Raw genomic sequence first — 26,681 nt, 5'->3', positions numbered from 1 at the left:
AACCTCCCTTCTTCTACATCCCACCTTTCTTATAACGTGGGTTCGATTATTGAGAAAGCGGAATTGTGGGGATTCACGCTATTAACGAACTAAGAGCGTTCGTAAGACTTCGGACTAAGAGCGTCCGCAAACATCGATTTATGATCATATAAACATCATTGTTTCGGTGTAATCCAATTATTCTTGGAAATCGATTTCTTGGTAGCATAGCTCGGAAATCTTATTATTTATTAGTTGTCGTGGAATTTTTAACTCCGAAACTAATATATCTCTTCTTCTTATTTCAGGATGTCGAAGCCAAAGCTTGACTTTCCCTTACTTGACTCAACTGGCTCGGAATACCATAGTTGGGTCACGGATGTTGAGAACCATCTCACTTCAAAAGGGATCCTACCCGTAATTCAGGCACCAAACCCTGACCTCCTATTCGAGCGTACGGCCACGAATAATGCCACCGCCCTTATCTTGATGAGGCGTCACATGGATAAATCACTCCGATTGGAGTACATGGCAATCAAGGATGCTAGAGAATTATGGGTTGCGCTAGAAGAGCGATTTGGCAATGTCAAGGACTCCCTCCTCCCCGACTTGAAAGTTCAATGGAGCAATCTACGATTCGCCGACTTCAAGTCTGTAGCTGAATATAATTCAGAAGCTCTACGCCTCAAAACCATGTTGGGGTTTTGTGGACAACCTGTCACGGAGCAAGAGCTAATTGAGAAAACTCTCTCCACCTTCCCCGTCTCAGCAATTTTGGTATCAAAGGAATATCGAACCGAATACAATACTGGACGGATCACGAGGTTTCATCATCTAATTAATGTTAGGGGAAATGATCATTTACCTAATTTTAGCTTAAAAATTGCCCATTTACCCAAACACTCTAAGAGATTGCCCACTTACCCAAACACTCTAAGAGATTATTTCCCTAATACCCAATTAAGTATTTTTTAATTCATTTTTATTTATTTTTGGGACAATTTTGCCCTCTCCTTTTTTGTCACTTAGAGAAATAACTCATTGGAGACCTTGCTTGACTCCGGTGGCGGACTCCGGCGACTGGTGACCCGACTCCGGTGAACGGAATCCGACAACCGAAGACCGGAATCCGGCGACCAGTCACCTAAATCCGGCTACCGGACTGGTGACCGGATTCCAGCGTCTGAATTTATTGCCCCCTAATAATACCCAGTAACCATATTATTGCCTCCCAGTAATCATATTATTGCCCCACAATACTCATATTATTGCCTCTCAATAATCATATTATTGCCTTCCAGTGAATTGTATAAACTCCCAAAACCAAAATGAATACACTACAGGCACAATTGATCAATTTATATGCATATTATTGCCCCCCAATACTCATATTATTGCCTCCAATAATATTATTATTGCCCCGCAATAGACATGTATAACTACTCAATAAAACTTTTTGTTTTCATTCTTCTTTCTTCTTTCCTTATAAGCCTTCTGCCAAATTTACCAAAAAAAAAAAAAAACGCAGCAACCGGAGTAATCCATATCACTCTTCCGGCGACACCAGCATGACCAACAACGAAGGCCCAGAAATGAGCTCCACAATATCGCCGGGAACAAGCTCATTGGCTGCCTAATTTGGCACCTTCTTCCCGTCCCTAACCACTGTCGCTGCTGCTGCTGCGACTAATTCTCCTTCAAGGCCTCCGGCGGCTTCTCGGCATTGCTCTCCTGCTAGATTCCGACGATCGCGTCGACGATCAGGATGAGGAAGATGACTAACCCGCTCGCCGAACGTCTGCGTTGGATGAGGAGGCGGAGATCCAGTGCGGCATCAACGCCGGCGTGAACAAGGAAGAGAGAAAGAGGCAGTCGAACGAACGTCTGTGTTGGATGAGGAGGCGGAGATCCGGTGCGGCACCGATGCCGGCGTGAACAAGGACGGGAAAGGGAGCTCGTCGAACGTCTACGTTGGATGAGGAGGCGGAGATCCGGTGCGACATCGACGCCGGCGTGAACAAGGACGGGAGAGGAAGAGAGAGAGAGAGAGAGTATGAGGGCAATATTGTCAAATACTGTTGGATTGGGTAAATGGGGTTAAAAAACTCTTAGTGGAGTAAGTCGGCAATTTTTAGGCTAAAATTAGGTAAGTGGTCACGGCCCCTTAATGTTATGTCTGTAGCTGAAAAACATGATAATATCCTCGTGAAGAATTATAATTCAAGGCCTATCGGAACTAAGAGCGTTCAAGAGGCGAATTATAATAATGTACCCAAAGGAGGGCGCAAGGAGCGGAACCCTAAAAATAAGGGACACAATGGACGTTTTGGTCCATATAACAGCCCTACAAAGGAAGGTAATCGTCAGAATGAAGGACGAACACGTGGCAACACATGGCAACGTGGGAGAGGAGGTCGTGGGGATCCAGGACGTGGTGGAGCCGCCCAAGGCCGTGGGAATGACGCCAATTCTTCTAGGGGGCGCCACCTAAGTGCAAACAATGCACCTCAATTAAAGGGAGGCAATCACAATGAAGTATGTCATCGATGTGGATCAAGTGAGCATTGGTTCAAGCAATGCAATGCAAGCAATCAACTAGCTGCACGTTACAAGGCATATAGAGACTTTAGAGAGCATGAAGCCTATCTTGCCGAAGAAGAAGAAGATGGTGATGATGCCAACGTCAATCTCACCATAGCAGACTTCAAATCTGATAAGGAATTGCACAAGGATGCTGCAGATTTTGATTAGTATAGTCCTTTATTTTTCCAAGAATTATGTAATGGCAATTTTGCCTTAAATCAATAAAATGACTTATTGTATCAACTATTTCCCTCTAGGTGTACTCAAGAGTAATTGTGATGTCTAGGAAAGGTTTGAACTGAGAGAACGGTTTTAAAAGTGAGCAATGCTCTACCAAAATCTCGCATTACCTTACCTGGTCACAACCAAATTGGAATTACCGAACGGATTGAGTGACTACGATTTGTCTAAAGTTTGATTTTGTTTATGGTGGATTAGATTTTGGTCAAGAAACTTTGATGTAATCATTGGCTATTTTATTAATAAAGTATCGATTTCTTTTTACATGTCTTGGACATATTTTAATTTCAAACTTTATTAGTCAGTATGTTTCCCGGAGAGCTAGAATGCCTCGTGGATAGTGCAAGTACACATACCATCCTTCGAAATAGGCAACTATTCCTATGGATGACGCCTTCTTGATCTTCCGTGACTACGATGGCTGGATCATCTCAATTGATTCATGGTAGAGGACCAGCCCAATTTATGTTGCCAAATGGCACAACTTTAAATGTCACCGAAGCTCTTTATGCTCCTAGGGCAGGAAGAACCCTATTAAGCTTCAAAGATATAAGAGCCAATGGTATGTGGAAACACATTGTGAGAATCGACAAGAGTTCCTTTGCATCACCTCTAATGACTACGGACATAAAAGAGTCTTAGAGAAACTTATGTGTCGATCTAGTGGGTTGTATGCAACCACTATTCGAATAATTGAATCCAATCATGTTATGAGAGATGATTTATGGGATTCCGACACATATAGGCTTTGGCATGACCATTTGGGACATCCAGGTCGTGATATGATGATCCGTATATTAAAGACTTCGCACGGACATCCATTTTTCAAAACGAAAAGAAGTAAAGATCGGATTTTGGACCCCGAAAGAGCCCCTACGCCTCACGGCGCCGTCCACCCCCAAAACCAGCCTTCACTGGCCGGCGCCGCCGTCCCCCTGCGGCCCAAGGGTAGCTTTGACACCGCCAATGCTCTTTTGTCTCCAAATTTTACTTCTAAAGTCAATTGTGACTTCGTGGCTCAACGAAAATCCTCATTGGTTGTTTCTCAAGCCCATCATTCGTTTTGCAAAGCCTGCTCTTTAGCCAAATTAGGATCGAGACCATCCTATGCAAAGGATACTAAAGAAAATATACCATTCTTGCAAAGAATCCAAGGTGATATTTGTGGACCTATTCAACCACCATTCGGACCATTTAGATATTTTATGGTGTTGGTTGATGTATCGACACGCTGGTCACACGTCATGCTTTTGTCCACAAGGAACGCTGCCTTTGCTAAACTCCTAGCACAAATTATTAAATTAAGGGCTCACCACCCTGATCATCCTATTAAGTCTATAACATTAGACAATGCTAAGGAGTTTACATCAAAAACTTTTGATGACTATTGCATGTCCTTTGGGATTGATGTTGAACATCCTGTTCCTCACGTTCACACCCAAAATGGTCTCGTAGAAGCCGCCATTAAAAGACTACAAATGGTTGCTAGAGCATTGGTAATGCACACCAATCTCCCTATTTCTGCTTGGGGCTATGCAATATTGCATGCAGCTGTGCTTATTCGTCTGAGACTCACTGCCACTTAACCCTTCTTTGTGTCCCAGATGGTGACTGGGTATGAGCCTGATGTCTCACATTTACGCATATTTGGGTGTGCAATTTACGTGCCAATCATGCCTCAACAACGCACCAAAATGGGTCCTCAACGACGATTAGGCATTTATGTTGGATATGATTCTCCAACAATTGTCCGCTACTTAGAACCCTTGACAGACGATCTCTTTACCGCTAGATTTGCGGATTGTCACTTTGATGAGACAGTCTTCCCGTCGTTAGAGAGAGATAAGAACATAAATGTTCAACAGGAACGACAGGAATTATCGTGGTCTGTCCCCACTCTGTCTCATCTTGATCCTCGAACCGCACAGTCTGAAATTGAAGTGCGGAGAATTTTTGATCTTCAGAACGTAGCAGAATCGATGCCTGATGCGTTTTCTGATATCGCTAAAGTGCCGAGATCACATATACCTGCTGCAAACGTGCCTGCAAGGATTGATGTCCCTAAAATTAGAGGACATGACGCCATCTCAAGGGCAACTGAGCATGTTGCCAACGTCCCCTCTCACAGTGATGGTGACGTTGTGGCTAGGTCCACGGCTCCTGCCAGGAAGCGCGGGAGGCCCATAGGTTCAATGGATTATCGCCCAAGAAAGAAAGCGAGTTTGGCACAAAATAATCCATTAATCATCGATGTGAATAATCCATCTCATGAGAATATTCCAGATTATGGTTATGTCCAAGAGACATCATTGGGGGACGCTCCAATGTCAGAATCAATTCCAGAGAATAGAGAGATCTCCATGAATTACACTAGTGTACATGAGATGATAGATAGAAATTCTATGGCTATTGATGATGCATTTGCATATCATATTGCAACAGGAATTATAGAATATGATGATATCGAACCTCGCTCTGTCGAAGAATGTCAATGAAGAGCGGATTGGCCTAAATGGAAAGATGCGATCCAGGCTGAATTGGATTCACTAGCAAAGAGACAGGTATTTGGGCCTATAACGCAGACACCCCCAGATGTAAAACCTGTTGGCCATAAATGGGTCTTTGTTAGAAAGCGTAATGAGAAAAATGAGGTAGTTAGATATAAAGCCCGCCTCGTGGCGCAAGGTTTCTCACAACGCCCTGGAATCGACTACGAGGAGACATATTCTCCCGTAATGGACGTTATAACGTTCCACTACCTTGTCAGTTTGGTAGTTTCTGAAAAACTTGACATGCAGCGTATGGATGTGGTTACAGCATATCTCTATGGGGATCTAGATTCAGAGATATATATGAAGGTTCCAGATGGACTTCAATTACCCAAATCAAGTGGCTCTAAACCACAGAGCACGTTTTCAATAAGATTAAAACGCTCACTATATGGATTAAAACAATCCAGACAGATGTGGTATAACCGTCTAAGTGACTACTTGATTGGGAAGGGATATATTAATAATGAAATATGTCCATGCGTGTTCATTAAAAGAACAAGTTCCAGATTTGCAATCGTAGCAGTTTATGTCGATGACATGAACCTAATTGGAACTCTAGATGAGTTTAAGGAAACTGCTAAATACTTGAAATCCGAATTCGAGATGAAAGATCTTGGGAAAACACGATTTTATCTCAGTTTAGAACTAGAGCACCGTAGTGATGAGATTTTGATCCATCAGTCTGCATATACTCAGAAAATTCTAAGGCGCTTTAATGAAGATAAAGCAAAGTCTGTGAGTACTCCCATGATCGGCCGTAGTCTTGAGCCTAGAAAAGATATGTTTGGTCCAAAGGATGAGGACGAAGAATCATTATAGGCCGAAGTACCCTATTTAAGAGCAATAGGTGCATTATTGTACTTAGCTCAATGCACAAGACTGGACATCTCCTTCGCAGTGAACTTGTTAGCTCGACATAGTTCTGCGCCAACACGCCGCCATTGGATTGGTGTGAAGACAATCTTTCGATACCTAAGAGGTACGATTGATATGGGCCTATTTTATCCCTACAGAGAGAGGAAGAATGACAGAAATTTGGGATCGGACCCCAAGAGGCAAAACGCCACCGTCCAAAATCTTGCTGCCTGCCATGTTGCCGCTGCCACAGTCCATGGTGGCCGGCATCCCCCTACTTCCCTCCATCAAAATGACAATGATGTTTTGATGGGTTTTGCTGATGCAGGGTACCTCTCTGACCCTCACAAAGGTCGCTCCCAAACGGGTTATGTCTTTACCATGGGAAGCACCGCGATATCTTGGAGGTCTACAAAGCAGACTCTTGTTGCTACTTCCTCAAATCATGCAGAGATTATTGCTCTACATGAAGCCGTGCGTGAATGTATATGGCTAAAGTCTGTAATTAGACATATTCAAGGAAGTTGTGGTTTGAAGTCTATCACGGATGAACCTACATGCATTTATGAGGATAATGCAGCTTGTATTGAACAAATGAAGTTAGATTTCATCAAGGGCGACAACACCAAGCATATATCGCCTAAATTCTTTTATAATCAGCAACAACAATCACTTCTAAAGATTGAAGTGAATCAAATCCGATCAGAGGATAATGTAGCGGACTTACTCACTAAGTCGTTACCTAAATCCACCTTCGAGAAACATGTGAAGAGCATCGGATCGAGAAGGTTATCCGAACTCCCATGATTGTAGCAATCAGAGGGAGATATCGACATCAGGGGGAGTTATGATGTCTACATATTCGATTTCGAAGAGTGAATGACGTGTTGTACTATTTTTCTCCTCCTCGAGCTTGTTTTTGTCCCACAGGGTTTTTCACTCGAGCAAGGTTTTTAACGAGGCAACGAATGAAGCGCCACCACCAAGTTTGAGCGGCACAAGGGGGAGTATTGAAGGAAAATCAGTTTTGTGTGCCTAATCAAACTAGGAGTAGTTACATGATTGTAATAGGAGAGAATGTTCTAGAATTCCTAGTCCTATTCAGAATAGTTTTCCTTGTATCATTAGAACATGTACTTTATAATCCCTATATATAGGGCTCCTATGCTCAATAATGAAACACAATTGTCTCATCAATCTCTCTCGAAAACTCTCATACTTAAACAGAAAGGCATTTTTTGGTACCTACGAATTTTTTTTACCCCAAATGGTATCTGAAGTATTGCACAGTTATCAAATATAATACCTCCGTTAACTTTTCCGTTGAAGTCGCCTACGTGGCATGTATTTTTTAAATAAAAACTTCAAATGGTACCCAAATTATTGCAAAATGTATTTTTTGATACCTATAAATTTTTTTTTACCCCAAATGGTACCTCAAGTATTGCGCAAAATCTTTTTTGTTGAGAAAATTTTTAACTAAAAATAAATAGTTAATTTGATGAACCTATTTGTAATACTTATTCCAATGAATGAATATCATATTATGATGAAAAAAATAGTAAAGGCATAACACTTGAGGTACAATTTGCGGTAAAAAAAAAACTACAAGTACCAAAAAATACATTGTGCAATAGTTTGGGTACCATTTGGAGTTTTTTTTTTTTTTTTTTTCTTTTCCAAAAATACATGCCATGTTAGGCAATTTTAACGGAAAAGTCAACGGAGATACTATATTTAGTAACGATACAATACTTCAGGTACTATTTGGAGTAAAAAAAAATTCGTAGTTACCAAAAAGTACCTTTCACAATAGTTCAAATACCATTTGGAGTTTTTACTCTTCTAAAAATCTGTACATTAATGTATAAAGGTTATAATAGTAACTTGATAAATATAACAAACAGAAAAGAAAAAAAAAAAGGGGGCGGCTATTGCCACCCTACTATTTTCTTTGTACCCTACATTTTAATTTTAATTATTAAATTTACTTATTTAACCCATTTCTCTTTCCAAGAATATCCTTATATGACATATCCAATTAAAAAATAAATATTTTTAGCAAAAATCTCTTATTTAATTTATACTCATAAAAAAATTAAAATTTATTAAAGTTTCCTAATAAAATCATAATATGATTTACTCCCATTTTTTAAATTTTTTCTTTCAATTTCAATGTTCTCTATTTCAATCTATGTAAAAAGATTAGTTAATTTACAACTATGATCAATTAAGAAGATATTGATTTTTTTTCTTCGTGTTTTAAATTTTTACTTTCGATGTTCACAAAGAATATTGCAAAGATTTTGATGAAGTTAAAGGTAATGCTTTTGTGAATTGAATAATGAATTAACGATGAGGATGAAACAAAAAGACAAAAATAGTATGTGTGGCATGTTTCGACCTAGCAGAGCTCTGCTAGGGTTGGGAGAGCGCCTCCCTCGGGCTTGGCCTCTCTGCACCTTCCTCCGTCCTATATGGAGTATAACTACGGCGTCTTCTCTAGGGGCTCCTAAATTGAGATCGGCTCTCGTCGTGTCTTCTTTGTTGCAGATTCCTTCAGCGCCACCATGGCTGGCAGGCATGGGGGTCTGTGGCGTACCGGATTTCCTACCTCTTGATGGTGGTGTCATGCCCAGTATCAGGTCGTGGTTCATATCTCGCCCTGTGACATTTTCTTTTTCTCAGATCTCCTCTGATCGGGCTGCCATTCAAAGGGGAGAAGCCATGGCTGTGTTGCTTTCTAGGATCGGATTTGCACTGAGAATCGAGAGTCTTCGGCCAACTCGGGCACGACTCAAGCCGCCGACGTGCGGCTTTGGTTTGGTGGCGGTGTGGCTGAGTGAGGGGATCTGCCAGGTTTCTACCCAGTTTCCTGGTGCGGTGGAGCGGCAATTAGAGGGGAGCAGAGAGTGTATTCTGGGCGGGATCTGCGTTCTGGTTGGTGGTCTTGGTGGCGGAGATCGGTGTCAAGTTGGAGGGGCTGGGATGCTCCTTCTCCGACAAAGGGAGGTGGAGCAGAGATCGAGGCCGTGGTCAGGGAAGGGATGGGTGTCCAGAGCGTTTCTGGGTGCCCAAAGCAGGTTGAGAATTTGGGCCTTTGCTCTGGTGGACGGCCCAAGTAGGGTGTTGGGTTGGGTCTTCATTTTTGGGGCTTTGCAACTGGTGTATGAGCCCATTGCTGTTCGGGTTCGCATTTGGGATCCAGGAGACTTTCTCTGGACCCTAAATTGTTATGCACTTTGGATCTGCTTATTTGGTTACTTAGGTAGGAGATTGCTCTCTATTCGGTGTATTTTTTTGCATGGAGTAGGCAAGGTCGGTCACACTACCGGCGGTTACTTTGATAGAAGGTTACCCTCTATTCGACGTATTTCTTTACGTGGAAGTATGGTCGGCCATACTATTGGTACCGTTTTACATAGCCCGGATTATATCCGGTGCTTCATCAAATGCTTAATTGCATCCCTTATTACCCTTGTTAGGTTTTATTTCCGATGCATTTTTGCATCTAGTATTGTTCTTGTTATTTTATATTTTGATGTAGTTTCTACATCTATAAGTTGTAATTTTTCTTTTGATTATTATTAATAAAGTGGTTGACGAATTCTCTCAAAAAAAAAAAAAAAAAAGACAAAAATAGTAAAAAATTCAAAATTGGGTTGAGAAGATGAAGATTAATGTTATCCAATAAGAAATTAAGTAGTATTTGTATTTAATTAATTACTTACTAGTCCCTTAACATGTGAACATGTCAAGGGACTAGATTTAAAAAGTTACAGTAATTTCTCTTCTGATTTTGGAGAAGCTTCTCCATTTTTCATGGGAGATATTGCAATTTTTTCAAATATGACATAGTCTATTGACTATCTTATCCTCGTATAGAAATAATTTATTTATTAATATCTATTTTATGTGAGGGCATATATGGTATTTCAAAAATTTAATCACTCTCTCAAGAATTGGCTTAATTATATAAGATATATATATATATATATATATATATATATTTTTTTTTTTGAAAGGGATATTTATTTTTTCTTACATATTTGGATTTTAGAAAATTAATGTACTTATTAGTTATTTTGCACTTGGGTAATATAGTCTTTCAATAATTCAAATATTTGTAGGGTGAACTAAGAAAATGGTAGGGTGGCAATAGCTGCACCAAAAAAAATCACAACGTGGGGAAATTTTTCCCAATGGGGAGTTGGATAAGTTTATAATTGCAATAGCGGTTTGAAAGAGTATACTTATTTAAAAAAGAAAAGGAAAAACAACCAAATTAATATTATATAAATCTATACTATTATTAAGGGAAGAGGCTTTGTTAGCCAAAATAAAAAAATTTGACAGAAATGACCCTGAAATATTAAATTTTTTTGAGAATTAATTAAATCACAAGGGCAATTATGACAATTATAAATTATATTTTTATTAAAAAAATAAACAAAAAAATCTCACAACCCACTTTTGTCTCCCACTAACTTCTCTCTACAATAACTGTTTTAATCCATTATCTTTTTTCTTTTTGAAAAAAAAAAAAAAAAACTTGCACATGCAGAGCATGTGTGGAGGAAGGCTAGTATTTTTTTAAAAAATTGACAAATGAGTTAGTGAAAAGGTAAGCACATAACAAAAGTCACATTCTCCTTAATAATTGAGTTCTCTATTCCAAAAATCGGACATATTTAAGTTTGATCCAAACGATGCAAAGTCCCATTTGTCATTCAAACATATCTCACAACAAATTCACCTATCAAATATAGGGTAGTAACATGCAAAAAAAAAAAAAACCATATTGACCATTTACTACTTGGGGCACATTTTCCATTTCACATTCATATCACAACCTTTATATACGTAAGTTTATTCTTTACACTCAAATATAAGTTTATTGTTTATAAATATATATATATATATATATATATATATATATATATATATATATATATATATATATTATCTTTATATTATAAAGGAAAGAATTTATATTATAGAAATGGGCCAGATCGCAGGCCGCATTATGTCGTGCTTGTGCCGAGCAGGGCCAATGGGCTCATATTCTTCGGCCCAGCCTGATTCGTTAGAATAACGTGCTCGGGTAGTGTCGGACCGCTAACGGACTTGGACTGGGCCGGGCCGTTTTTAAACATGTCAGCCTCGTTTGCCACCTCTAATTTAAGTCAGAAGGTTGAGAGCTAAAACTGTTCTGGAAATAATCCAAAACAACCTTCTCAATGCCTTTTGGCGAATCCTCCCTAAAAGCCCCTTGATCTTATTCCTTTGTCAACGATTGGACGCTCTCTTATGGAAAAATTAGGGATTTCTGTCAGCGTCTTTGAGCCAAATAGCACGTGATGCCAATAAGTTTCATCAGTAGAAATCAATTCATTAAACCTTCTAGATTGCTGTTTAGCCTCATGGTGTAGAGAAGAGATGACTAGCACCTCCTAAAGCTGGTGATCAGTGTTGCTGAAAACCCTAGAGTCAAGGGCGGTAAAACCCTGGATTCGAAAGTTTTCTCCAAAACTTGATCCTTTCCAAGGTTGCACTGCTAGATTAGAAAGTTTACAGTCAATTAAAAAAAAAAACAAAAAAACAAAAAAACAAAAAACTGTTGTAGAGAAACTGAATTTGAGAGGAATTTTCTGTGTGTTCTCATTGATAATAGGAGCCTCTTTATATAGAGGATTACAATGCATAGAATCTCAATCATACAAGGAAAGTAATTCTACATTGATTAGGATTCTAGATCATTCTAATTAAATCCTATTACCACTAGGTCAAGTAACCTAGAGTTTGGGCTAAACACAAATTAGGTTTTCCTTGAACACTCCCCCTTGTGTTGCCCAAACGCGGTGCTTCTCTCGTTGCCTCATTAAAAACCTTGCCGAATAACAAAAACCCAGTGGGACAAATATAACCTCGGTCGAAGGGGAAAAAGAGCACAATACACCCTTCACTTTTCGAGACCATACATGTAGACATCTCCCCCTGATGTCTGCATCTCCTCCTGATGACTACGGTCATGTGAGTTCGGATACCTTCTGTTTGGACCCAAAATGAACATTTTGGCCTGACAAGGCACGTCTTGGAGAAATTGAGCCAATATCAGTGGCTCAAGCTATATATTGTCGACAAGCTCGAAATATATATTTAGAGGCTAAATAAAGCCTACTATGGAAGTATGACAAGTCAACTTTAGCATATTTTCCTACTTCGCCTAGGAAAAACCGAGCTAGACAAGGAAGGAGGGGTGGCAGACTAACCAAATGAAATCGAAATGTGCTGAAACTTTCCAGATCCATTCTAGACAGCCCAAGGATCATTTCTTATGAAGAGTGTGTTTGGACCCAAAATGAACATTTTGGCCTGACAAGGCATGTGTTGGAGAAATTGAGCCAATGTCAGTGACTCAAGCTATATATTGTCGACAAGCTCGAAATATATATTTAGAGGCTAAATAAAGCCTACTATGGAAGTATGACAAGTCAACTTTAGCACATTTTCCTACTTCGGCTAGGAGAAACCGAGCTAAACAAGGAAGGAGGGGCGGCAGACTAACCAAATGAACTTGAAATGAGCTGAAACTCTGTAGATCCATTCTAGACAGCCCAAGGATCATTTCTTATGAAGAGTGTAAGGGCTTTTTTTGAGTGGAAGACCTTCAAACAATCGGTCCAATTTTCTACAGAAGCAAAACTGGAAAACTGGACCTGTAAGAGGTCCAGCAGCATTTCCAGCCCAACCGCATGGAATAAAGCTCTGAAAATTTGTCAGGATGATCTACACTCATAGTGGAACATTTCATATGAAAAAGTCGAAGGAATATAATGAAGTCTTGTTGGAGAAATAATTGAAGGAATAAAGGGGCAGAAACTGACCTAAAACCAGCTCAATATTCACATGTTCATGTTTCCTACCCACATGAAGAAAGCTAGATGCTTTTCTCTTTTTCCTTGGATATATTTTTCTTCTACAATCTCTTTAATAGATCATCACCACTTCCATGTTGCTGCACATTGATGCTTTGCTTTCATTTCATCTTTTCTCTATCTTTTCCATATTTTACAAGTGAACTTAGATCTACTTTCATTATTTTTCTTCCACTCATCATTTCACTCTTCTTTTTCTTCCCTATATAAACACCTTCTCCTCTCATTCTAAAACACATACACATTCACAACACACACATTCACATTCAACAACAACATCTCTAAGATGATCTAAGTTCTCTCTAGAGCAAACCTCTCTAAGAGCAACTCCTCTCCCTCTCCTTCTCTTTCTCTTACCGGTGATCACACTACTAGTCCTAGTCTTCTCAGAAGCCGACTTTCAGTGCCACCAAACCCTCTGTCAACGTGCTTCGGTCCTAGTCTCCTCGGGAGCCGACGGTAGTGCCGCGACCACAACGGTTACAGAACTAGCCAAGCAAGGGTAACGCCCTAGCAACCCAGCCAAGCTAAAGTCACGCTTTAGCAAGATCTCAATACTACCCGGTGATTCTCGCTCTGCTCGATCTACAACATCGAGTATCGATTTGGTGATTTTCAAGAAGCTCAGCAAAAGTCCTCACCACGAGGCACAAAGAATCCCACGACGAGGTTGGTGCTCTCCTCGTCCACAATCGCTCAAAAGAAGTCAGGTCAAGGGACACCCCCGACGACCGCACCCGAACTGTGCTGGCACGCCCGCACAGAAAAGAGACTGTTGACCAGCTGCAGCAAAACTGGAGCCGAACAACTTCCGTAAACGATGCTACCAACATGTTTCTCGAAAGTGGAATTTAGGCAATGACTTAGTGAGCAAGTCTGCCACACTGTCCTCAAATCGAACCTAGTTCATTTTGATCTTGAGGAGAGTCTGTTGTTGCTGATTAAGCTTGGTGTTGTCGCTTTGATGTAGCCTTGCTTCATTTGTTCAAAACAAGCTGCATTATCCTAAATGCTCGTAGGCTCATCTATGGTAGACTTCAAACCACAATTGTTCGAACATGCGTAATTATGGATCCAATCCATATACATTCACGAATCTCTTCGTGAAGAGCAATAGTCTCTGCATTGTTCGAAGATATAGCGACTAGGGTCTATTATGTAGACCTCCAAGATATCGCAGTCTTTACCCATGGTGAACACTTAACCAATTTGGGAATGACCTTTGTGTGGGTCAGAGAGGTACCCAGCATCAGCAAAACCTTCCAAAACGCTAACTTCGTTTTGGGATGGGGAGAGGGGACGCAGGCCAGTGTTGGCGGCGTTCCTGGTGTGTGATGGGTTCGAATCCATCATCTCTCTGTAGGGATAGAACAAGCCCATATCAATCGTACATCTCAAGTATCGAAAGATATCTTTTACACAAATCCAATGGCGTCGCGTTGGCGCAGAGCTATATCTAGCTAACAAGTTCACAATATATGAGATGTCCGGTCTTGTGCATGGAGCTAAGTACAATAATGCGCATATTGTACTTAACTAGGGCATTTCTGCCCCTAGCGCATCTTCGTCATCATCCTTTGAACGAAAAGGATCCTTTTCAAGATCAAGACTACGGACGATCATGGGGGTGCTTGAAGGTTTGACCTTGTCAAAATGCCTAAGCATCTATCAACACGATGCTCAAGTTCCAAACCGAGACATAATCGTGTTCTCCCATAATCCTTCATCTCAAAATCGGATTTCAAGTGTTCAGCGGTTTCCCTTAACTCTTTAAGGGCTTCTAATGAAGATCATGTCCAACATGAACCGCGATAGAATCTGAAACTTGTTATGGAAACGCGTGGGCATATCCCTTCCCAATCAAGTAGTCACTTTAGTGAGCGTTTCAACCTCTTTGTAAACGCGCTCCGTGGTCTAGAGCCACTTGACTTGGGTAAATGAATTTCACCATGAACCTTCATGTATATTCCGTATCTAGATCCCCATAGAGATACGTAGTGACCACATTTGTAAGCTGCATGTTCAGTTATTCGGAAACTACCAAACTGACAAGGTAGTGGAGTGCAATGACATCCATTACGAGAGAATATGTCTCATCGTAGTCGATTCCAGGGCGTTTTGTGAGAAGCCTTGCGCCATAAGGCGAGATTGTCATCTCTTTTTCTCATCACGCTTTCTAACGAAGACCCATTAGTCAACAGGTTTTATGTCAGGAGGTGTTGGCATCACTAGCTCAGAAAACCTTCCTCTTCGTTAGAGAATCCATCTTAACCTGGATCACATATTTCCATTTAGGCCAAATCTCTCTACGTTGGCATTCATTCATCAACGGAGCGTGGTTCGATATCATCAGACTCTACAAACTCATGCGCAACGAAATGCGTGACTACATCATCAATTATGATGGAGTTTTTATCCCACGTCTCATGTACACTAGTGTAATTTTCATAGAGCTCTATATTCTCAGGAATAGGGTTCTAACGTTGAGGCGTCCCCCAACGATAACCATAACTCGGAAGATTCTCATGAGACGGATTTTGAGTGTCGATGATCAAAGGATTGGAATGTGCCAAAGTATCCTTCGAACTCACGGGCCTCCCACGCATCCTAGCTGGGGCCATGGCCTATAACGCCAGAGTATCACTCTCTTTGGCATTGGCGCCATGCCTACCTCTGTGTAGGGTGGCGCTACGTCCTCTCGTAGGGACTTCCATCCTTGCGGGCATGTTTGCAGCATATTTGTGTGATCTCATTACTTTAGTAGGGATCGAGATGAGACATAGTGGGGAAAGACCACGACAATTCCTGTCGATCCTGCTGAACATCTGTGTTCTTATCTCCCCCTAACGACGGGAAGACTGTCTCATCAAAGTGACATCCGCAAATCTAGCGGTAAGGAGATCGCCATGCAAGGGCATTAAGTGGCGGACGATTGTTGGAGTCTCAAATCCAACTGAGTTGCTCATTCGTCTATAAGGACCCATTATAGAGCGCTGTGGCGGCACAATTGGCACATAAATGGCACACTCAAATATGCGTAAGTACGATATTTGTACCCAGTCACTAGCTGTAACGCAGAGGTACATTGAGTGGCGGTGGGTCGTAGACGAATTAGCATTGCTGCATGCGATATTGCATCACCCCAAGCGGATATAAGGCGGTTGGTGCGCATTACCAATGTCCGGACTAATATCGTAGTCATTTCCGCGAGACCATTTGGGTGTGCTCATGGGAATATGATGTCCAACATCAGTCCCAAATGCAATAACTATCGAAAGTCTTCGATGTAAACTCACTAGCATAGTCAAATCCAATTGACTGAATAGGATGATTCGGGGAGTGAGCCCGTTGTCATATGATGTGTGCTAGGAGTGTTTCATAAGCAGCATTACAAGTGGACAATGGCACAACACGTGACCAGCGTGTTTGCATATCAACCAACATCATGAGATATTTAAACGTCCGCAAGTTGGTGGAATTAGTCCACAGAATCCCTACGGATTCTATGTAAGAACATAATGAGTATTTTCATATCCTTTGCATAGGACGGTCTCAGCCCTAATTTTCCTAAGGAAATGACTTTGTAAAATGAGCGAGAGGCCTTAGAAGCAACCAAGGAGAGTTTTGGTTGGGCCTGAGCGTTTGAAACGCATATTGAAGCAAAGTTTGTGACTACATCACCCATCATGGTGTCATGACCATGGGAAGTGGCATCCATGGCGTTATAACCATGGGGATTGACATCCATGGCGTCATGGCCATGGGTAGCGCCAAATATGGCGTTGTCACAAGGGACGTGGGCGGCCGTATGGCACTCCAAGACAGCTGCAGCGCCAGATGCTGCAATTGTTGCGGTCTTGCTAAGTCCAGGAATCAATTTTTGATTCTTGCTTCATTTCGCTCGAGGGTGTCCATGTGAAGTCTTTAGTAGACGAATCACCATATCATGACCAGGGTGACTTATCTTGTCGAGACAAAGCCAATATGTGTCTAAATCCAAGAGATCTTCTCTCATAACTTTATTGGATTTAATGGCTCGAATAGTGACATAGAGTCCACTAGAGAGACACATAAACTTCTCTAAGATGCGCCATCGTTCACAATCATTAGAGGCATTGCAAAGGAACTCATTTCTGTTCTCTACATGCATTTTCACATGGAATCCGTTGGCTATCCATAGGTGCGAGTTGCCCTAGGAGCGTAGAGAGTGTCTGTGACATTAATCAAGGTGCCATTTGGCAAAGAGAACTCGGGCTATTCCATGTCCTTGAATTAATACTGATGGCCCAGCCATCGTAGTCACAAGGTAACATGCTCATGAATCAAAATGGAGTCATAATGAAAAGAACTCAAAATTTTATTCATAAGCCAACGGAGTACATCATTGTCTCTTAACCATTAGGAGAATCTAATCCAAATGCTTAGCTAATGCAAAACAATGGTAGTCGTCTAACTTCTTTCGGTAATTCCAACGCAAATGTGACCAGGTGAGTAGGGAGATGTCGGTGGAGCAAAGCTCGCTTAATTACCACTTATCTCAAAACCTTCCTAGACATCACATTTACATTGAGTACGCCTACTTTGAAGAAAGACTAAACCATAGGCATCTACTACAAAAATAATATGGCAATTGCCTACATCTCTTGGAAAATAAAGACTTAAACAGAATTGGCGATCTATTGATCCCAGCCAAATTTGTAGTCTTCAACCCTTTACTCTAGATCATCTTCTTGATCTTCTTGTTCCACATAGTGAGCTTCTCTTGCTTCACAATATGCTTTGTAGGCGGTGACAATTTCTTCACGAGCTCTACAAATGTGTGCCCAATGATCAGACACTCCACATCGGGAACATACATCTCTTTGCTCAAACTCCATTGATTGAGGCGCTTTGAAAGCGTCATTTAGATGGCTCTTAGTGTTGGTGGCGCCACCAACATGGCCAGAGGCGTTGCCTCCCTCTCTCTTTCCACGTTTACCTCTTCGGTTTCGTGTTCGCCTATTTTGGCGGTTACCTTCCCAAGTAGAGCGATTATATGGACCAGAACGTCCAGAAGTATCCCTAATATTAGGGTTTCGCTCTTGGCGCCCTCTCTTTAGGGCGCGACTATAATTGGATTCCGGAATATGCTCTGTTCCCACGGATCTCGAATTATAGTTCTTCACAAGGATGTTGTCATGCTTTTCAGCGACATTCATAGCTCCAATGAGCTCATGAAACCTTGTGATTCGTCTTGCATTAACATCGATTCGATAGTTCTTAGCAACCATCAATGCAGAGACGGGGAAAGTAGAGAGAGTCTTCTCAATCAACATCGCATTTGTGATCTCTTTACCACAGAATTCCATTAAGGATTTAATGCGAAGTGCTTCCGAGTTGTAGTTAAGAACTGACTTGAAATCACAGAAGCGGAGGCTATGCCATCTCACTTCTAGGTCAGGATGCAGGGAGTCACGGACGTTGCCAAATCTTTCTTCGAGTGAGGCCCACAGCTTTCTGGGGTCTTCTTCATTCATACACTCGTACTGGAGCGAATCATCCATATGACGAGTCATTAGGATGATGGCTTTCGCCTTATTTGCCTCGAAGGCTGCTCTATTTGCTTCCAAAGCTTGAGCTTGCTCAACAGTTAGCATGTCCTGGCTAGGCTTGAGAATCGTATCCAGGATTCTATTGGCCTTGAGATGCTGGCGGACATCACGAACCCACCTGTGATATCCAGAGCCAGTTGTTCCCAATGGAGCAAAGTCCAATTTGTTCAGGTTACTCATCCTGAAAGAGAACAAGAAATTAGGGTTAGTTTCGGAGCGGAAAAAGCTACCACGAAAACATATAAAATTTCTGAGCGTAGTCGCTTCCAAGAAATTAGGAATTTCCGAGCGTAGTCGCTTCCAAGAAATTCGATTCCAAGAGGGATTGGATTAGATCGAAACAATGATGTAAGTGGTCGATCGTTTTTCTTCTCAACAAACTCTAAGTTTGGAGGACTCTACAAGCTCCAAGCTTGGAGTGAGCACGAACCCCCACAGTTCGGCTTTTGGTCTCCCCTATGAAGAAGAAAGGGGGGTAGAAGAAGGGAGGTTGAAAGTCCCCGAGAAAAGAAGAGAAATTGAATTTAAAAACTCTAAAAAAAACGGGAACGTTTAGTAAAAAAATACCTCGAAATAAGTCGCCGGAAATTTGGTCGAAAAAAGTCGCCGGGAAAAGTGGTCGCCGGAAAATACTGTAGCTATCGGAGTTACTGTAGTTGATCAGAAAAGTTGTCGGAAGTCGACCGGAAAAGTCGTCGGCGGTGGTTGACCGGCGTTGACTGTGGTTGACCGGCCTGCTGACGTGGCACAGGTGGCTGACGTGGCTGCTGACTGGATGCCTGCGTGGCTTGCTGACGTGGCAGGTTTCTTGGCGGCTTGGCTTGGTGGCTTGGCAGCTTGGGTTGGGGCCTGCTGCACGTGGGCTCAACCTATGGGCTTGGGCCTGCAGCAGGTGGGCTGCACAGGTCCCCTTTTTTTTTTTTTTTTTTTTCTTCTTCTGCCGGTTCAGGTTAGGAGGATTCCGGGGGCCGGTTCGGTGGAATTTGGGCCGGTTCTGGTGATGAAATTTCCGGTTCCGGATTTCTGGGGTGGAGACTCTGCAGGTGGTCGAGTATGGCTGTAGGAGGTAGTGAGGAAAGCTTTGAACCGGGCAGAGGGAATTTTGCTACTTCTGGTGGCCGGTTCGGTGGTTTTCCGGCCGGTTCTGGGGGTGGGGCCGCCGGTTCTGGACTCCTGGAGCTGAGATCTTCAAGGTGGGCGGTGGTGGTTTCTGGGATTTGAAGGCTACGAATTTAGGATTTCAGGGTTAGGGCTCGTGCTGATAACGTGTTGTAGAGAAACTGAATTTGAGAGGAATTTTCTGTGTGTTCTCATTGATAATAGGGGCCTCTTTATATAGAGGATTACAATGCATAGAATCTCAATCATATAAGGAAAGTAATTCTACATTGATTAGGATTCTAGATCCTTCTAATTAAATCCTATTACCACTAGGTCAAGTAACCTAGAGTTTGGGCTAAACACAAATTAGGTTTTCCTTGAACAAAAACAAAAAACAAAAAAGGGAAATGATGGAAAAGGTCACATTAAAGTGTGAAATGATAAAAATGTCCCCTAGTTTCCCACTTGATAAAAATGTCCATTATGAATTGTTAGTAATATTAATTTAGTCCCTATTAATAATGATGTGATGTTAAAAAAGGTCAGGTTTTAATTTTTTTTATTCCGATTCTGCCCTTCAAGTCAATTCTCTCCCTATATTCTTCTCCTCCTCCACAGAGACACAGACCTCCTCTCGAGAGTGTCAATGGCGAAGAACGACGCGTCCTTGGGATCAGTGGGTGAGTTCTTGAAGCGTTGCCAACAATCCGGCGAGTCTTCGACGATCAATGTCTCCAGAGATCGGTGCCAAACGCGCACATGAGGCTCTACGATGATCTCATTACCAACGGGTTTGATTATCTTCTCAATTCTCCCTAGTTTTTTGTAGTGACTGTGATTGTAGATTGAATCTATTTTCTATACTTATTTTGAAAATTCATGTTCATCTGTGTAAATTGGAGTCGTTTTCGTTCAATTATCATACAAATTCGCGCATAGTGCTTCGGATTTGTTCTCTCTTTTGATGAAATTGACGACTGGGAACATAATTTTGTAGACTAGAAGTTGTGAAATTTTGTTTTCTGTGTCAGGCAATGTATATCATTCACTTCCGATGCGGTATAAGAGAGTTGTGGATCTTCATAACATGCTTGGAGGAGAGAATCATCATCATCTCCGTCAGCATCACCTTCGTTCTTCAATTTTTGAAGAAATGGAGCTGAAACCAGGTCTCTCAGCTCTCGTCACCGACGGAGCTTCTGGAATTGGTAAGCCTTCTATTTCTATATATGTGTCAAGATGTGGATCTCTCGGTCATTTATTCTTTCATTTATATATGTTTCAGTGATTGAATGAATATGAATTATTTAGGACTATAATGGAAGTGTATGTATAGCTGCCTTGAATGTATTAGTAGTTATTCTGCTTGTATATATTGGTGAGAATTTTGTGACCTCCGGACCGTTGTTTTGGTTTTGTCCTGAGGAATTAAGTTCTAGCAAAATAGCTTGAAATGCTTAGTTTTGTGGTATGGGAATAGAAATGATGGTAATCTTACTTTGTTTTGTTGTCCGTGAAGTTTGTAATTAGATATCAATATGGATTCTGGAACGAGGGGTACTGTACTTGTTGCGTTATTTCTCTAGTTATATAAGGATTCTTTACTGTCAAAGTAGTGTCCAGTTGAACCGATTAATTGTTTAGTTGTCCGGTTGATATTGTTTTCTTGCACTAGCTAGAATTGGTTGGAATACAAATATAATGAATTGATTCCCAGTGGTACCGAGTCTTATTGATGTCATCATTCCTTGCTTGGTTATTAACTTGCTATTATATAAAAATAGTGTTTTCCTTAGACTGTGACACTGTATTGCTCTTATTTTCTTATCAGTAGTTTGCTAGTTGAATAGATGGTTAAAGTTACTTATCCATAATTTTGATTAGGTAGCCGCAGTCGATGAGGTGGTGGTGACGACGAGGACGACAACTGGTATGGTCTTGATGATGAGCTGGTGCCGTGGTTTTTGAGCAAAGACACTGACCTTTGCCGCGGCGCGTTTGGCGATCCAATTCCTTGGCTCATCGCCCCAGTCTTCTTCTTCTCCAACAAGGTAAACATTCCCAAAAACCTTTTTTTTTTAAATTCGTCACGGATTTCAATTCCAAAGCGCAGATCCATTCTACGTTTGTAGCCCCAGATTTGTTTCAGTACAACTATCTAGGCTGTCATGTTTGATGCAGATTATATTTTTTTCGTTTTTGCATTTGTTTTCTCATAGAATTGCTTTGTTGATTCTGACTTAATGCAATTAATGTCGAACTAAGTTTACCGTACAATACTAGGATAAGTCACGGTGATAGCTTTGATACTGATAAGAGTTTCCAAGGTTCTGTTTGGTTGCTCTGCCAATGAACAAAATTTCACCCATTTGCTGGTATGAACCCTTAAACCCTCAAATTTTCATAACGATCATTACTCATTTTACATTACTATATGATTTATTGTGTGTCGTTAGACTTACAGCTGTCCCTCCAACCTCAGCCTTAATGTTCTCATGCGTTACTTAAGTCATACAAACTCCCCTTGGAGATTTGTGAATGCAGAAACTAAATCAAACCGTATTAGTTTGACTTATTATAATTGTTTATTGGGCAGAATTTTGTATTATGCCATATTGTATTTTCATTAAGGGAAAATTTTAGGAACAGTGCATGAAGTTTGGCCCACTATTAATTTTCGTACACAAAGTCACAAATTATGAACTTTGGTACACCAATTGTAAAGCCCGACCCATTTCTCGTACATGACGTTAGTCAGCCCGTTAGGCCGTATGCCATTTTGCATAGAATGAAGGGTAGAATTGACATTTTACCAGAAACCCTACTGCTACTTAAGGCCCAAAGGTCCCAGAAAGTCAATCTCATTTCTCTCTCCCTTATCTGTTCGACAGCCACAGTTCTGAGATATTAGAACATGTATTGACGACATCAATGGAAAAATACACAGAACAATTCATGTTCTGATATCCTAAACCGCCACAGCCACAGTTCCTAAACCCTAAACCGCCTGAAACGATGAGCAGCGCCGGCATCGGATCCCCCGCCACAATGTCCCACCGCACCACCCAAACGACGTCGTCGCTCCCCCTCGTCGTCACTCTCAACTACATCGACGACTTCGCCATGGAGCAAGACTACCTGTCCGGCGTCGCCGCCGTCGAGCACGTCCCTCTCAGCCGCTTGGCCGACGGCAGGATCGAGTCCGCCTCCGCAGTGCTCCTCCAGTCGCTCGTGAGTCTGGGTTTCTGTTTCTCTTAATTTCTACTTCTGGGTCTTCACTCTTTAATCGATTTATGGCTTCCTCTTAATTTCTGCTTCTGGGTATTCAGTTTTCAATCTTCAAGTCTGGGTTTGGCTCGAACTCTACTAGGTGAAGCAGCTTCAATTTCAGTTTTCGACTCGATTTCGGAAACTTCAAGCTTCGTAAGTTGCTGCCATCTTTCTTGCTTCGATTTATGGGTTCGAATTGCATCTGTTACTTTTGTTATACGCTATACATATGACTAATATGAGATGAAAATTGGATATGTGATCTGTTTTGTCCTTCTGGATTTCTGGGTTCGAATTGCATCTGTCACTTTTTGCCTTTCTGTTTTGAGTTTTGACTTGAAAATTTGAAATTGAGTTGCATTTGTAGACTTGTATCTGTTTTGGTAAAGCATCAAATTGTTTGATGAATTGTTCTGTGTGTTTTTCCATTGATGTGGTTTTTTTGGTTTTGCCTGGGTTGCTGCATTTACTTACTTTTGTATTTCAAATTTACCTAGACTGAGCAAATGTATCAGGGATCCCCTGCTAGACCTGCTACCTCAGGCAAGCGAGTGAAGAGGACTGCAGGGAGGAAGTTTATAGCAAGGAAATCACCAAGGCTGGCTACAGCTTCTGCATCTGCATCTATTCAAGCACCAAAGCTCAAACTGCAAAGGGCCTTGTGGAAACCACTTGTTATTATGGCATTTGTTTTCTTCAGTTATATTGCAAATGCCATGCTTTATTAGAGGTTTTATGTAACAGGTGGTTTTTGACCCTTTTGAGTATGTAATAGGGCTATGAACAATTTGCCTACCAATTTGGTTGGGAATTTGGTTTTCTACTCGACATTAATCAAGTACTGTAATTCTGGTTTGCTGGTTTTATGCTTGGCTTTCTCTTTTTTTTTTCTTTTTTTAATAAAGGGCTAGTTTTATGCTTGGCTTTTTTTTTTTTTTTTTTTTTTTGAATAAAGGGCTGGTTTTATGCTTGGCTTTCTGTTACTCTGTATTTTCAATTGCCAAGTACCCAACCAGCATTTTCCCTTTTTTTAAACAAACCTTGATGAACAGTTGCCAAATTTCTGCCAGGAACCATTGCTACAGCATTTTCAGACACAAAAGGTGCTAAAATGGAGGGAAAAGCCGTACAGACGGATTTACCCCTAAAAAATTGCCACGTTTCACACCACCTAACGGCGTCATTAACGCCGTGTACAAGTCTTTGGTCGGGAACAAATGTTCGTGTACCAAAGTTCATAATTTGTGACTTCGTGTACGAAAATTAATAGTGGGCCAAACTTCGTGCACTGTTCTTAAAATTTTCCCTTTCATTAACGATGTCATATTGTCCCTCTTCGAGAAATTTTCTTTTTGAGTTTTGATCATTGACAATGACACTGTTTAGATTTTTCTAGTGGAACTTGCTTACATTTCAACTGCTGCAACATATTAATAATTTCGTGTTGTTGGGTTGCCAAGTTATTTATACTTTGTTTTGGTTTTTGTATGTTTGATACAGCTGCTAATGCTAGAAAAATTCTGAAAAGAGAGAGGTTTAAGATGACAATATACAAACCGGAGAGTGGGAATGTAAACATCTGCAAACAGTTCAAGTTATACCATTCAGGTCTGGCTTTCAGCCAGAAATTGTGACCTTAAGGGATGAATCTAATGGAGTAAGAAGCTCATGAGGGGATCTTGCAATTTGCAAATGCTACTGATTTTCTTTTGGCATCTTCTTGGAATTAGTTATATATTTAAAAAGTTCAACCAAGGTTCTTATCAATAAATATGCATCATCTATTTGAATTACAATGCATTAGTTTTCATAACTCCGTCATTGATTTAGGGAAAGTAAAACTATTTAATTCTTCTACCACTTTAGCTGTATATGTTAGGAGTTGCTTCCAGTTTTCTGGTATGGCAAACCCCTGTCTTTTCTTTTGGGTGCTACTTAAGGAGTTAGGTGCTTAAGAAGTTGGGTGCTATTGTGGTATTGGAATGAAATCAATTGTCTTTTCTTTTATACTTTTTTTTTGTTAATGTAGAATAGTGATCGATAAGTCTAATGATAAATGGTGATTTCTTTTCATTTTTTTCTTGTCAGTTGGGTTCCTTTTCTCATTTGTTTTTGGATTTTTTTGTAGGCTATAGGTTTTGGTTGTTTTTCTTAGTCACTTTTGGTTGTTTTTCTTAGTCACTGTACAACTCGAATTTCTCGTTGAAACAGTTAAAAGAGAATGGCCAATTTTTGAAGCTTAAGTCACTATTAACATCAAGTCACTGGTTATGTCACTGGCTAAACTACTAGCCATGTCATAATCATGAACACGTCACAGACCAAGTCACTGTCAATTCCTGACCAAGTTACTGGCCATGTCATAGGCTATGTAACTGGCCAAACGATTGTTAACCTCAAGTCACCGACAAAATCACTGACCATGTCACTATGACATGGCCAGTAACTTGATTGACAGTGACATGGTCAGTTACTTGAGATTAACAGTGACATGGTCAGTTACATGATCAATGACTTAGTTAGTTACTTGAGGTTAATAGTTACCCAGACAGTGACTTGAAAATTTCAAAATATGTAAGTGACATGCAGTGTGACTTGGGTTAGTGACATGGATATAATAATGACTTGACAAGTGACATGTTATTATCAGTGACTTGGCCGGTGATTGACAGTGACATGGTCAGTTACTTGAGATTAACAGTGACTTTGGCAGTTACATGATCAGTGACTTAGTTAGTTACTTGAGGTTAATAGTTACCCAGACAGTGACTTGAAAATTCCAAAATATGTAAGTGACATGCAGTGTGACTTGGGTCAGTGATATGGATATAATAATGACTTGACAAGTGACATGTAATCAGTGACTTGGCCGGTGATTGACAGTGACATGGTCAGTTACTTGAGATTAACAGTGACTTTGGCAGTTACATGATCAATAACTTAGTTAGTTACTTGAGGTTAATAGTTACCCAGACAGTGACTTGAAAATTCCAAAATATGTAAGTGACATGCAGTGTGACTTGGGTCCTCTTGAGGAGATTTTTACTCACCTAGATTCACCTTGAGAAGATTAGTCCTCACCCATATTGGCCTTGAGGTGATTTCTCTTCACACAAATTTGTCTTTAGGGAATTACTTTACTCCTTACCCAGATTTTCCTTGAGGAGATTACTCCTCACCCATATTAGCCTTGAGAGGATTTCTTCTCACACATATTAGCCTTTAGGGAATTACTTTACTCCTCACCCAAATCTTCCTTGAGGGGATATCTCATCACCTAGATTTCTCTTGGGGAGATTGCTCCTCACCTAGATTCCTCTTGAAGAGATTTCTACTCACCTAGATTCACCTCGAGGAGATTACTCCTCACCCAAAAAGTGACTTGAGGTTAACAGTGACTTGGTCAGTGACCTCACTAACTACCTGGTTGGCCAGTGACGTGTATAACAGTGACGACTTGTCCAGTGACATGGCAAGTGACATGTGATGACAATGAGTTCAGTTAATGATCAATGACATGGAAATGATATATTGTGACTTGGTCAATGACTTAGCCAGTGACTTGAGGTTAA

General features: G+C 40.9%; 1 long non-coding RNA gene across 3 annotated transcripts; it reads left to right on the top strand.

Moving 5' to 3' along the window:
* Positions 1-20,440: 20,440 nt before the first annotated feature.
* LOC133718270 (uncharacterized) lies at positions 20,441-25,173 on the top strand. 3 transcript variants are annotated; one of them, XR_009850197.1, is made up of 4 exons: positions 20,441-20,630; positions 20,871-21,047; positions 21,724-21,890; positions 24,610-25,173. It is a non-coding gene; the product is annotated as an uncharacterized LOC133718270 (long non-coding RNA). The 3 variants fall into 3 exon arrangements; XR_009850200.1 differs by lacking the exon at positions 24,610-25,173 and adding an exon at positions 23,625-23,942; XR_009850198.1 differs by lacking the exon at positions 24,610-25,173 and adding an exon at positions 23,607-23,942.
* Positions 25,174-26,681: the final 1,508 nt, after the last annotated feature.

This window comes from Rosa rugosa, chromosome 6 (genome assembly GCF_958449725.1).
Source record: "Rosa rugosa chromosome 6, drRosRugo1.1, whole genome shotgun sequence".
NCBI classification, from domain to species: Eukaryota; Viridiplantae; Streptophyta; class Magnoliopsida; order Rosales; family Rosaceae; genus Rosa; species Rosa rugosa.
The sequence above is the reverse complement of the archived record's forward strand: the minus strand, read 5'-3'. Positions and strand labels throughout refer to the sequence as shown.